The sequence below is a fragment of the Hyla sarda genome, chromosome 3 (assembly GCF_029499605.1).
Source record: "Hyla sarda isolate aHylSar1 chromosome 3, aHylSar1.hap1, whole genome shotgun sequence".
In the NCBI taxonomy this organism is placed as follows: Eukaryota; Metazoa; Chordata; class Amphibia; order Anura; family Hylidae; genus Hyla; species Hyla sarda.
In genome coordinates, this window is record NC_079191.1 from 248,733,823 (window position 1) to 248,748,539 (window position 14,717).

At 43.8% G+C, this 14,717-nt stretch overlaps 1 protein-coding gene across 6 annotated transcripts in view; it reads right to left on the minus strand.

Annotated features, from left to right (window-relative positions):
• Positions 1-14,717, minus strand: part of FAM184A (family with sequence similarity 184 member A) — a 282,305-nt gene that overhangs the window by 241,855 nt on the left and 25,733 nt on the right. The window lies entirely within an intron of this gene.

Below are 14,717 nucleotides of genomic sequence, written 5' to 3' on the forward strand. Positions count from 1 at the left end.
AGCATCAATTTTCCAATTTTTCACAAAATTTTCTAGATCTGAATTTTTCAGTGACCAGTTCAGTTTTGAAGTGGATTTGAAGGGTCTTCATATTAGAAATACCCCATAAATGACCCCATTATAAAAACTGCACCCTTCAAAGTAGTCAAAATGACATTCAGTAAGTGTGTTAACCCTTTAGGTGTTTCACAGGAATAGCAGCAAAGTGAAGGAGAAAATTCAAAATCTGCATTTTTTTACACTCACATGACCCAGTTCTTGAATTTTTACAAGGGGTAAAAGGAGAGAAATCCCCCCAAAATGTGTAACCCAATTTCTCTCGAATAAGGAAATACCTCATATGTGGATGTAAAGTGTTCGGCGGGCGCAGTAGAGGGCTCAGAAGGGAAGGAGCGACAATAGGATTTTGGAGGGTGAGTTTTTCTGAAATGGTTTTGGGGGGGCATGTCACATTTACGAAGCCCCTATGGTGCAAACAGCAAAAAAAAAAAAAAAAACGTGGCATACTATTTTGGAGACTACACCCCTCAAGGAACCTAACAAGCGGTACAGTAAGCCTTAAAACCTCACAGGTGTTTGACGACTTTTCGTTAAATTTGGATGTGTAAATAAATTTTTTTTCACTAAAATGCTAGTTTTCCCCCAAATTTTAAATTTTTACACGGGGCAATAGGAGAAAATTCCCCCCAAAATGTGTCACCCCATCTCTTCGGAGTATGGAAATACCCCATGTGTGGGTGTCAAATGCATTGCGGGCGCACTACAATGCTCAGAAGAGAAGGAGCGACATTTGGCATTTGGAAAGCAAATTTTGCTGAAATGGTTTTTGGGGGGCATGTCGCATTTAGGAACCCCCTATGATGGCAGAAGAGCAAAAAAAAACTCACTTGGCATACTATTTTGGAAACTACAACAAGGGGAACAGTGAGCCTTAACACACCACAGGTGTTTGACGACTTTTTGTTAAAGTCGCATGTGTAAATGAAAAACATTTTTTTTTCACTGAAATACAGTTTTCCCCCCAAAACTTACCATTTTTACAAGAGGCAATAGGAGTAAAAGCCCCCTGAAATTTGTAACCCCGTTTGGAGTATGGAGTTTGGAGTATGGAAATACCCCATATGTGGATGTAAAGTGCTCTGCGGACGCACTACAATGCTCAGAAGAGAAGGAGCGCCATTGGGCTTTTGGAGAGAGAATTTGTTTGGAATGGAGGTCGGGGGTCATGTGCATTTACAAAGCCCTCCATACTACCAGAACAATTGACCCCCCCCCCACATGTGACCCTATTTCGGAAACTACACCCCTCACGGAATGTAATAAGGAGCGCAGTGAACATTTACACCCACTGGCCTTTGATAGATCTTTAAACAGTGGGCTGTGCAAATGAAAAATTTAATTTTTCCTTTTTACGGATGACTGTTCAAAAAATCTGTCCGACACCTGTAAATGCTCACTGCACCCCTTATTACATTACATAAGGGGTGTAGTTTCCAAAATGTGGTCACATGTGGAGGGGGGGGGGGTCCATTGTTATGGCACTATGGGGGCTTTGTAAACACACGTGGCCTTCAATTCCAGACACATTCTCTCTCCAAAAGCCCAATGGCGCTACTTCTCTTCTGAGCCCTGCAGATCGCCCGCAGAGCACTTTACATCCAGATATGAGGTATTTATATACTCAAAAGAAATGGTGTTACAAATTTTGGAGGGCTTTTTTCCTATTACCCCTTGTGAAAATGAAAAATTTGGGATAACACCAGCATTTTAGTGAAAAAATACAAAATTTTCATTTTCCCGTCCAAATTTAACGAAAATTCGTCAAACACCTGTGTGGTGTTAAGGCTCACTATACCCCCTTGTTACTTTCCGTGAGGGGTGTAGTTTCTAAATTGGGGTCACATGTGGGTGTTTTTTTTGTGTGTTTATGTCAGAACCGCTGTAACGATCAGCCATCCTTGTGCAAATCACCTCAAATGTACATGGTGTGCTCTCACTCCTGAGCCTTGTTGTGCACCCGCAGAGCATTTTATGTCCACATATGGGGTATTTCTGTACTCAGGAGAAATTGCGTTAAAATTTTGGGGGTCTGCTTTTCCTTTTACGTCTTGTGAAAATGAAAAGTATGGAACAACACCAGCATGTTAGTCTAAAAATTAATTTTTTTTTTTTTTTACAATAACATGCTGGAGTAGACCCCAACTTCGCCTTTTCATAAGGGGTAAAAGGAGAAAAAGCTCCCCAAAATGTGTTAGGCAATTTCTCCTGAGTACAGAAATACCCCATATGTGGCCCTAAACTATTGCCTTGAAATAAGACAGCGCTCCAAAGTGAGGCCTAAATAAGGGATTTGAATAGGGACGGACCCGTATGCAAGAATTACACTTACCTCCGATACCAAAAATACCCTATGGCAGTGTTTCCCAAACAGGATGCCTCCAGCTGTTGCAAAACTTCCAGCATGCCTGGAAAGTCAATCGCTGTCCGGCAATACTGGGGGTTGTCTTGCAACAGCTGGAGGCTCCGTTTTGGAAACAGTGTGATATGAGAAATTTTTTCTTTTTATTTGGGGGGGGGGGAGGGGCTGTGTAGGGGTATGTGTATATGTGGTGTTTTACACTTTATTTTGTATTAGTGTAGTGTTTTTAGGGTACACTTACACGGCGGGGTCTACAGCAAGTTTCCCGCTGGGAGTTTGAGCTGCGGCAGAAAATTTGCTGCATCTCAACCTTGAAGCAAGCAACTTACTGTAGACCCCCTGCCCGTTTGTTACTTAACTCAGTGTTTCGCAATCAGTGTGCCTCCAGCTGTTGCAAAACTACAACTCCCAGCATGTACGGTCTATCAGTGCATTCTGGGAGTAGTAGTTTGCCACAGCTGGAGGCACACTGATTGCGAAACACTGAGTTAAGTAACAAACGGGCAGGGGGTCTACAGTAAGTTGCTTGCTTCAAGGTTGAGATGCAGCAAATTTTCTGGTTGTGAAACACTGAGTTAGGCAACAAACTTCGCAACCAGTGTGCCTTCAGCCGTTGCAAAAACTACAACTCTCAGCATGCAGTGACAACTGAAGGGCATGCTGGGACTTGTAGTTATACAACAGCTGGAAGCATACTACTAACACTTCCAGCATGCCCTTTGGCTGTCCATGCATGCTGGGGATTGTAGTTATGCAACATCTGGAAGGGCTACAGTTTGGACACCACTGCACAGTGGTCTCCAAACTGTGGCCCTCCAGATGTTGCTAAACTACAACTGATAGCTCCGATCATCCCTATTTTCCAGGCTAAGGGGTCACCAGAGACCCGATCAGCCCCGAACCCCGCAAGTCCTTGTCATTAGTCTGTCACTAACTGACTGACTAATGACAACGATCAGCAGCAGGGGACCATTCTGATTGGTCCCCAGCTGCATAGTGTCATCGGTCAGCTGTCCAGAACAGCTGCAATGATGTTTCTATCACCATGCCACCGGACATGGTGTTAGAAAATGTATTGGACATTTATGAACGTCCATTTGCGTTAAGTCACAGGAAAACTGGACGTCCATAAACGTCCATTTGCAGGAAGGGGTTAAAGGAGTATTCCAGGAATTTTATTTGACTATGCTACAGGGGCTGTAAAGTTAGTGTAGTTCATAATATAGTTTCTGTACCTATGTGTGATGGTTTTATCACAATTCTTCTGTGATTTTCACTCCAATATTTATTTTTAACAGCATACAAAATGACTGTTGTCTCACTAGTCAGCTGATGACAGGGAGCATGTCTGCTTCAATGGGTGGAGAGATCACTTGGTGGGAGAGAGATCAATATGCAACTAATGCAACAGCTGTAGGCACCCTGATTGAAAACCACAGTTTTTTTTTGAATGGTTGTGTGGTGTCCCGGTGCCGTATCCTGTTCGGTACCTGCGTGTGTGGGTCCCCTTAGCCAGAGTCCCTAGGAAGTCGGGGTCCCCATTGTCTAGTTCACCCCTAGTCACCTCTCATCCAGATAGTTATTGCTCCAATAGCTTACTTAGGAAGCATGTAAATATTATATAAATGCCCTATAAATAGTTAATTACCTGTCAATAGCGTAGCAGGACCTGCGGGTCACATGGTTAAGTGAACTCTATGGTATTTCTGCTTTAGGACCTTTGGAGGTCCTTGTGACGTAGTCAATCCCATCACTCATTGTAACAGTGAATGACGGATGTTCGGACCAATCAGATTAGCCCCGCTCCCTGCCCATATAAGGGAGCGGCGGCCATGTTCTCGCTCTCTTGTTCCTGTGCAGCCAAGCTGTAAGCAGCTCTCTTGGGCTCTTGTTCCTGTTCAAGCAAGCAAGAAGCACCTGCACTGCTGAGATCAGTGAGTCTAGGCCTGAACCTTGCGGCGACGGCCGATAACTTCTAAATTCTGAGTGTATTAATCCCCACGCACTCTGCAAGATCACCGGACCTTATCTATCCCCTAAATCCGGACGGATCTGCAATAATTACCCTAAATTCAGAGACTTTAAAGGGGTTCTACCTTGTTTATACAGTTTTTTGTTATTATGTTTGTGTGTTATGTGTGTATAAGGATGTGTTTTTTATGTGTGTTGTGATTATGTATATATGTATTTTCTTACCTTTTGTGAAGATCCGGAAGCTGGCCCCTTTTTCTTCCAGCGGCTTGCTGTGTAACCTCGGCCTCCGCCATGTTGTGTTCGGTAAGTGGGATGTCGGGGGGGGGGTGTTCTTGCTTCTGTCCTTCCTATCTTTTGATGTCCGAGGCAAATCTTTTCTTCCTGTTTCTTCCGTGGCTCAGCGACGAAACTGCGGCCTCTTCCGGCGCATGCGCAGGTAGTTTTTTTTTTTTTTTTACCAATAAAGTTTTTTTTGTCTAATTGACAAACTGTCTGCGCATGCGCGAGTAGCGTAGCTTCGCGCAAGCGCAGACAGTTTGTCAATAAGACAAAAAAAACTTTATTGGTAAAAAAAAAAAAAAAAAACTACCTGCGCATGCGCCAGAAGAGACCGCAGGTTCGTCGCTGAGCCACGGAAGAAACAGGAAGAAAAGATTCGCCTAGGACGTCAGAAACACCCCCCCCGACATCCCACTTACCGAACACAACATGGCGGAGGCCGAGGTTACACAGCAAGCCGCTGGAAGAAAAAGGGGCCAGCTTCCGGATCTTCACAAAAGGTAAGAAAATACATATATACATAATCACAACACACATAAAAAAACACATACTTATACACACATAACACACAAACATAATAACAAAAAACAGTATAAACAAGGGAGAAATACTTTAATTTTTTTCAAGGTCCGCAACAATTGTCAGTCATTGAGCTATATAAAGACTGTATTCCTGATTCATTGGATGTACCACAAGCACTTAAGTAAAGTTACCCAAGTTCAAGTACATTGTGGACCTTCAGTCATTTCATTACATGCACCTGTCGTTTCTATGAAGGGCGGCGATAGGCCGGAGGATTACCTCAGCATACTAGCCCTCAGCCTGGCGTCACGAACTATAGGGTTAACATTAACCCCTCATCTACCGAAACAATACCCCCACTACCAACACCCCCCCCCCCCCCAAGGGCTACCACAGTTGCAGCTCATTTATGTTTCAATGGGTGGGGTGGCTGATGTGTGGGAGGGAGAAAAATGGAATTATGGGATTTGTAGGCAAAAAAGAAAAACTCAAACAGGAAATACCCGTTCACAAAAAGCTAGCCACAGTATTATGGTAATCTGAAGACATAGCAATTTAGCCCCAAGACAATTGCAGATCCTTCCTAAGCATGTCCATTACTGTCTGCCTTGTACGTACTAAAATCACCTTTAAACTCAGAAAAACAGCTTCTGCAAAGAGTAGTGAAAGCCAAAACATATGGCTAAGACAACAGATAGGTCATTCATCCATTTACCTTCTATAGCTCTACTGTAGTTGTCCTTCCAATAGGTCTCTGTTTTGTCATGAAAAAATAACTATTCATTATAGTAATGACATTTTTTGCTAGAACAGTGTTCCCCAACCAGTAGCTAGGGACCTGAATGTGGCTCTTCAGCTGCTGGTAGCTATATAAACTACTGAGCACTAGAGGCACCAGGAATGTCATAGTCAAACTAGAACTTGCCCCAGAAGAAGCTGTCTGTGAGTCAAATTATGGGTCAGGCATGAGGAGTGCAAGTTTAAAAAAAAACCTTTGTGTGTATCCTATAATTAAAGGAAAACTGTCAGCTTTCTTCCCCCGCACTAACCAGTGGTACAGGCTTGGTAGTGCGGGGAACGCTGATCAGTTTGGTCCTTACCGTGCCCGGATCTGCCACGCCGTTTGGCCGTTATCATCTATTTTCGGAATATGCAGATGAGGTGCTAGCTGCCACCGGCCAGGCTAACTGGCACTCTGACGTCAGTGCTGCTGGCCGCAGCGCCGCCCAGCTCATCAATATTCCTCCCCTCTTTCTTCATTACAGAGCGGGGAGAAGCAAAAGGGGGGCGGAGGGAGGGGAGGAATATTGATGAGCTGGGTGGCACTGCGGCCAGCGGCAATTGATAGATTTGGCGCACGGCCGCTACTTTACCCGCAGCTTTTTTTTCTCTAAACTGAGCAAAAAGCTAGTTTAGCCTTGATAAATAATAAAGGGAAATGAATGCAGACCTCAAGGTATATATTTGTATGTGGAATGCAGTGTGTAGTTGTGAAAGACTAGTAATATGAATACAGAATTTAGTTAGAATAGGACCGGTTGTATATATAACGTTCTCGTGGTGGAGTAAGCACGTCCCAGTTGGTCTCAAACAGTGGTCCCTAATGCAGGGGGTTCCAGCTGTTGCAAATCTGGATAACTTGAATTGAATCCTATAGGTGGTCAATATGGTAGGGTAGAGTGCTAGACGCGTTTCGGGGAGACCTCTTTTTCAATAGCTACTGAAAAAGGGGTCTCCCCGAAACGTGTCTAGCACTCTACCCTACCATAATGACCACCTATAGGATTCAATTCAAGTTATCCAGATTTGCAACAGCTGGAACCACCTGCATTAGGGACCACTGTTTGAGACCAACTGGGACGTGCTTACTCCACCACGAGAACGCCGTCCACATACGGCATTTGGGCAATCATTGCCTGCGTCCACTCACCCCAGCTGCTTGCCGCAATATTCTCCACACCATCGGAGGAACCCTGAGGTTTTACCGCACAGACGCACCGGGCCGGCCGCCGGGCAGAGCCAGTCTGTGCCACAGAGCCCAGCACATCAGGGGCTACCATCTCAGGAATACGGAGTGGTGAGTGGTGCAGAAGCACCAACAACTATCTACCTACAACTATTAATTATTGTTGCAACCTACGATAAAAACTTTGATACTATCTGTTACACTTGCTATACAAAGCTATTGCCAAAGTCTTCTGAGATACGGCCAGCAACAGACCAATAACTCCTATCTAATTCAATAGGTGGCTGCTATATGGACTAACTATTTTAACTATTTTTGAATTTATCTTTATTTAATTTTATTTGTATCTATTTTTAATACTATCATTGTGATCTATTATCATTGCATAAACCTGTTTGTCATCTAATCCACAGCAAGGGCCCTGCTTGGACTATTCTGTGCAATTTAATAAAATACTCTTATATATACAACCAGTCCTATTCTAACTAATTTCTGTATTCCTATTACTAGTCTTTCACAACTACACACTGCATTCCACATACAAATATATACCTTGAGGTCTGCATTCATTTCCCTTTATTGTCTGCACTATTGACACGTGGGTTACGTGTAATGCAGAAACCTCGGCATATATTTTTTTCACATTTATTAGTGTGAGCCCCCCAATCTCCTTTTTATATAGTCTTGATAAATGCCTCCTCCAGGTTTCTTTTCCTCAGTATTCTGCACATTAGGTAGACATTTGGCAATCAAAATAACTACAGAAAATAAAAGCAGTATCTGAACCAGGTGTTTCCCCCCTTGAGGGTGCGTTCACATTAAGCAATTCAAGAATAATTTACTCGAGTACCGTATTTTTTGCCGTATAAGACACACTTTTTCTTCCCCAAAACTGGGGGGAAAAAGTCGGTGCGTCTTATGTGGCGAATACACCCCTATCGCGGCGGTCCCTGCGGCCATCAACGGCGGGGACCCGCGGCTAATACAGGACATCACCGATCGCGGTGATGGCCTGTATTAACCCTTCAGACGCGGCGATCAAAGCTGACCGCCGCGTCTGAAGGGAAAGTGATATTAACCCGGCTGTTCAGTCGGGCTGTTCGGGACTGCCGCGATTTCTCCGCGGCGGTCCCGAACAGCCCGACTGAATAGCCGGGTTAGTGCTTACAGGACACCGGGAGGGACCTTACCTGCCTCCTCGGTGTCTTCTCCGTTCAGGGATCCCCTGTATGGCCGGCGCTCTCCTTCCTCGTCATCACGTCGTCGCGTATGTGCGTCGGCGTGCGTAACGACGTGATGGCGGCGACGGAGAGCGAGGATACCCGGCCGGCAGCAGAGACGTTCCGGAGCGACGGGGACACAGCGACAGCGATGGAGCGACATCCAGGGCAGCGGTGATGGGTCCGGAGCGGCGGGGACACTTGAGTATTACCTCCTATGCAGTGGTCTTCAACCTGCGGACCTCCAGGTGTTGCAAAACTACAACTCCCAGCATGCCCGGACAGCCAACGGCTGTCCGGGCATGCTGGGAGTTGTGGTTTTGCAACATCTGGAGGTCCGCAGGTTGAAGACCACTATTGGGTTCAAAATCTTAATTTTTTTAGATTTTGCACCTATAAATTGGGTGCGTCTTATACGCCGGTGCATCCTATAGGGCGAAAAATACGGTAATTCCTCTTGAATTCTCCTCTCCAAATTAATGTTTTTTCTGTTGTCCTGTTCACACTGTGGAAATTCTGCTAGCAGAATTCCGATGCTGAATTCCTTTCTGCTTGAAGAAAGAACATGTTCATTCTTCAAGCGCAATCCGCGAGCAGAATCCAATAGAAGTCAATGGTAAAAAAAACTCTGCCCGACATCTTTTTCAAGCGGAATTCAGAAAAGTAGATTTAGGCTAGGTTCAGACTACGGAATTTCCGCCTGCAATTTCGCTTTGAAATTGGAGGCGGAAATTCCGCTTGCTAAAATGTATAGTGTAGTGAATGGGTTTCCATTCACAAATTCACACTTTGGAATTTGAGAAGCGGAATTTGTGAACGGAAAATCCGCTTGGAAATTTCCGCCTGAAGAAAGGCATTGCTCTTTCTTCAGGCGGAAATCCGTGCGGAACACATTGCAGTCTATTGGAGACTGCAGTGTCCGTGTGGTCCTAGCGCCGACTGATTCAGGCAGCGCTGGCCGCACTCGGAATCTCCGGGCGGAAATTTTCTGCCCGGAAATTCCGTAGTCTGAACCTAGCCTAAATAGCATCCTCCTTTATTCCTCTTCATTTCCGCATGGAAATTCCGCTTGAATTTTGCTTGAATTCCGCTTGATGGATAAAATGACAGAAGGCAACAATTTCCTGACCGAAATTATGCCTCATGAATTCCTCTTGAATGCCTCAGTGTGAACGCACGCTTACGGGTGAGCCTTTTTTGATATATGGCAGATGCTGTTAATCCACACTGGTAGGGCTCTTACCCTATTCTTAGCTGTCAGTAAATTGCTTTTGCCCAAGTTATACAAACTAGAAGATGATCTTAGCACTCCTGCCATATAAATAGCAAGCTCTTTCACAGGATCTAACTGACTGAGTCTCACCATTGCACATAGAAATAAAAAGTTTCCCCTAAAAGAAGGCTGCCAGGAAAAGTCATATGGAGAGATTTATCAAAAGAAAGAGTAGAGCTGTTGCCCAAAGCAGCTACATAGATTACTTATTATTTTTCAGAGGCCTTTCTTAAAGAAGCAATCTGATTGGTTGCTATGGGAAACTGGTCAACTTTTCCTCTGCCCAGGTTTTGATGAATCTCCCCACCATGTCTGCAGATTTCTACAAGGATAACCTGCACAATAGGGGTAAGATGTAACTGAGCTAATGTGCATGCATGTCTATTGACTACATCTAGAATCCCATTCTTCATGTGGATTTTTCAGCAGATTTAATTCTTTCCATTGCATAGAGATTTTCACAATTCAGTAACAGAAAAAAATGTATTTCAGAGTATTGTATGCAACAGGAAAATTGCAAAGCAGTTCTTGTCACCTGAATCAAAAGAACATCGCAAACCATAAAGAACAAATACCTCCTTAAGCATATCAAGCATATCATTCCTCCTTAACCCCTTAAGGACCAAGACAATTAAGCCTGTACTCCCCTTAAAGGGGTACTCCGCCCCTAAACATCTTTTTCCCTATCCAAAGGAACGTGGGGACCCCGGCCATCTCGGCTGTGGCACCCCACAGAGCCGGAGGCTCGTGATGTCACAGTCATGCCCCTCGTTACATCGAGACCACACCCCCCTCAATGCAAATCTATGGGAGGCTGTCACGCCCCCTCCCATAGACTTGTACTGAAGGGGCTTGGTCATGACATCACAAGGGGCTTGGCCGTGATGTCATGTGCCTCAGGCGCTGCACCCAACACTCTGAAGGAACACTGGGTGCAGAAGGGAGGGGGGGGGGAGCAGTGAGCATGTGTAGCCAGTTCACACAGCTGATTAGTGCCACTACAGTCATCTGATATTGGTGGACTATCCTGAGAATAGGCCATCAATGAGATACTGAAAATGCTTTATAGAGGTATCCATGTGGAAAACTTTATTTATTTATTTTTTAAATAAACTGGTGCCAGAAAGTTAAACAAATTTGTGAATTACTTCTATTAAATAATCTTAATCCTTCCAGTACTTATTAGCTCCTGAATACTACAGAGGAAGTTCTTTGCTTTTTGGAACACAGAGCTCTCTGCTGACATCATGAGCATAGTGCTCTCTGCTGACATCTCTGTCCATTTTAGGAACTGTCCAGAGCAGCATATGTTTGCTATGGGGATTTTCTCCTACTCTGGACAGTTCTTAAAATGGACAGAGATTTCAACAGAGAACACTGTGCTTGTGATGTCAGCAGAGAGCTCTGTGTTCCAAAATGAAAAGAATTTCCTCTGCAGTATTCAGCAGCTAATAAGTACTGGAAAGAATTAGATTTTTTAATAGAAGTAATTTACAAATCTGTTTAACTTTCTGGCACCAGTTGATTAAAAAAAATAAACGTTTTCCACCAGAGTACCCCTTTAACCACTTAAGGACCACAGACGTATGCGTACGTCCTAGCTCCCTGGTACTTAAGGACCAAGGACGTACGGACCGGGGTGACTGCTGATATCTATCATCATCAGACCCCCCCCATGTCGGCAATCGCCGCAGATGTGTGAATTCACACTGGCGATCTGCGGCGATTCGGGTCATACGGGTCACGTGGGACCCGATGACCCGGAGATACATGGTGACTGGGGTGTAGGATACACCCCCAATCACCTCCTGTATCTATGGACTCTGCTGTCCATTTTAGGAACTGTCCAGAGCAGGAAAAAATCCCCGTAGCAAACATATGCTGCTCTGGACTGTTCCTAAAATGGACAGCAGAGGTCAGCAGAGAGCACTGTGGTCATGACATCAGAGGAAATTCATTTCTTTTTTGGATTTCTCTGTAGTATACAGCCCCTAAAAAGTACTGGAAGGATTAAGATTTTTTTAATAGATGTGATTTACAAATCTGTTTAACTTTCTGGCAGCAGTTGATTTAAAAAAAAAAAAAAAAGATTTCCACGGGAGTACCCCTTTAAGGCTAAAATGGGCCTGGTCCTTAAGGGGTTAAGGACAGGGTCACATGTGGCTGAAAATATGCAGCAAAATACAGCACCTGTGACTCTAACCTAAATATTGCAGTGCATAGGGAGAAGTTTGTCAATAATCGGCAAGTGTGCAGGGACAAAAGCAGCACTCACTTTATGGCTCCTATGACTGTACATTATGGCAAAAGCAATAGACTACTGAAAAGAAAGTGTTTAGCACTCTATTATGTTGCCAGCAGTGACAGGTTCCCTTTAGGGTAGGGTCACACACGCCAAATTTTGATGCATACTTTCTGCAGCTAATTTTGCTACCCATTGACTTCAATTGGTAGGAAAATATGCAACAGCAAATACGCAGCAGGTCGGGTCCACGTCATAACCGGCAGATCCCCACTGCTATCAGCAGCTAACATCTGCCGGTAATGCCGGAGCTGGCTCCGACGTCCATCATTTAAATGGTTAAATGCCGTGATCAATAACATTGGCAAAATTTAAACATGAAATGCCGGTAATCCCTGGTGTCTTGGGGACCCATCTGCAGCTCCGTGATTTAATCGCGGGCTGAAGATAGGTTGCTGGGGAAGAACGAGGACTTAGCCATCCTTCCCGATGCTGGGTGGATCAGCAATTGCTTAAGGTTGCCGTAGGCAGCCCTTAGCAATCGAGCGCCAAAATCATAGATCAATGTAACGCAATAGCATTACATTAATCTATGTAAGCCATCAACTGATGGCTTATGATAGGCCCCTAGGGGAAACAAAAAAAAAAAAAGTAAAAAAAATGCTTTTGAAAAAATAAATAATAAATCCCCCTAATAAAAATTCTAACCACCCCTCTTATCCCATTTTGTAAATAAAACACTATAAAAAAAATTAAAAATACGGTAAACATATTTAGTATTGTGGCAATTGTCAAAACTATTAAAAGAAAAAACTGAATAAAAAGTGATCAAAAAGTCATATACACACAAACATGGTACAGTTAAAAACTACAGCTTATGGCGAAAAAAAATAAACCCTTTCATATCTCCGTTGGTAGAAAATCCATATGATGGCTTATTTTTTGCACCACCAATGACATCATTCATTTTACCCAAAAATCTACGGCGAAACAGAAAAAAAAAAATCACTGTGCGACAAAATTGAAGAAAAAACGCCATTTTGTAACTTTTGGGGGCTTCCGCTTTTACGTGGTACATTTTTGGCTAAAAATGACACCTTATCATTATTCTGTAGGTCCATACGATTAAAATGATACCCTACATATATAGGTTTGATTTTGTCGTACTTCTGTAAAAAAAAAACTCATAACTACATGCAGGAAAATTTATACGTTTAAAATTGTCATCTTTTGACCCCTATAACTTTTGCGCAGTGATCTGAAGTTTTTAGCGGTACCATTTTTGTATTGATCGGACTTTTTGATTGCTTTTTATAAATGTTCTCATGATATAAAAAGTGACCAAAAGTACGCTATTTTGGATTTTGAAATTTTTCTGCGCGTACGCCATTGACCGTGCGGTTTAATTAACAATATATTTTTATAATTCGGACATTTCCACAAACGGCGATATCACATATGTTGAATTTTATTTTTATTTACACTGTTTTTTTTTTTTTATGGGAAAAGGGGCGCGATTCAAAATTTTATTAGGGAAGGGGTTATAGGCCCCCCTAGTGGCTATTACACTGCACATACCGATCTCATACAGAGATCATTGCCGTGCATTGACACTGCAAAGATCAGTGTTATCGGTGGTCGATTGCTCAAGCCTGGATTTCAGGCTTGGAGCAATCCATCACCGATCGGCCGCGACGGAGGCAGGTAAGGGGACCTCCGCTCACATTCTAGCTGATCAGGACATCGCGATTTCACCACAATGGTCCCGATCAGCCTGACTGAGGTGCCGGGAAGATTTCACTCTCATCAACTTTGAACGCCGCTTCTAAAGGGTTAATAGCACGCGGCACAACGATCAGTGCTATTAGATCAACGCTATTAGCCCAGGGTCCCGGCTGTCACTAGCCACCGGGACCGACCCGGTATGACGTGGGGTCACGTCGTGACCCCACGTTATATACCGGGCCAGGGCGCAGGGCGTACAGGTACGCTCAGCATCCTTAGGAGGTTTAATCATAAAATAAAGTGTGCCAATGAAAAGTACACTCAGGTAAATGAATTTAAAAAAAATTATTTACCTGCTGTGCTCTCTGGTGCCTCTGTTATTGCTGATTCATCCTTTAGTATGATCCTCTTCCTGGTTCTGGTGCCCAACATGCCATAATACAGCTTCAGCGAATCGCTGTCAGTGATTGGCAGAGGGGTAAAGTATCATACTGGGCCCGGTCGTCTTCCTGCTTCTTTCTGGTGCCCGGGTCCAATATATCACATTTCTGCACAGTCAATCACTGGCCAAGACAGATAGGGGGAGATTTATCAAAACCAGTCCAGAGGAAAAGTTACTGAGTTGCCCATAGAAACCAATCAGATCGCTTCTTACATTTTTGAAAAGGCCTCTGAAAAATGAAAGAAGCGATCTGATTGGTTGCTATGGGCAACTCAGCAACTTTTCATCTGCACAGGTTTTGACTAATCTCCTCCATACAGCTGTGGCCAGCGATCCGCTGAGCTGCACTGTGGTGTCTGGTACCAGAACCAGCAAGTGGATTGCACCAGATATGACAGCCATACCGAAAGCACTGGGGGTTTATTTTTTTATGAAGGCAGCCTGGCATACCAGTTAAAAATAAAGAAGCAAAAATGTATTTGCTGGAGTAACCCTTTAATTCAGCACACAATTCTAGATAAAAAAGAGCCCCAGACAGCTCTGATTTGGGAATTCTAAAAGTCTGCTCACCTAGTAACTATATTATACATGTGATTCATGGGAAAATCATCTAAATGGGGCTTTCACAAAAACCACTAGCCACAGTTTAAGTCTT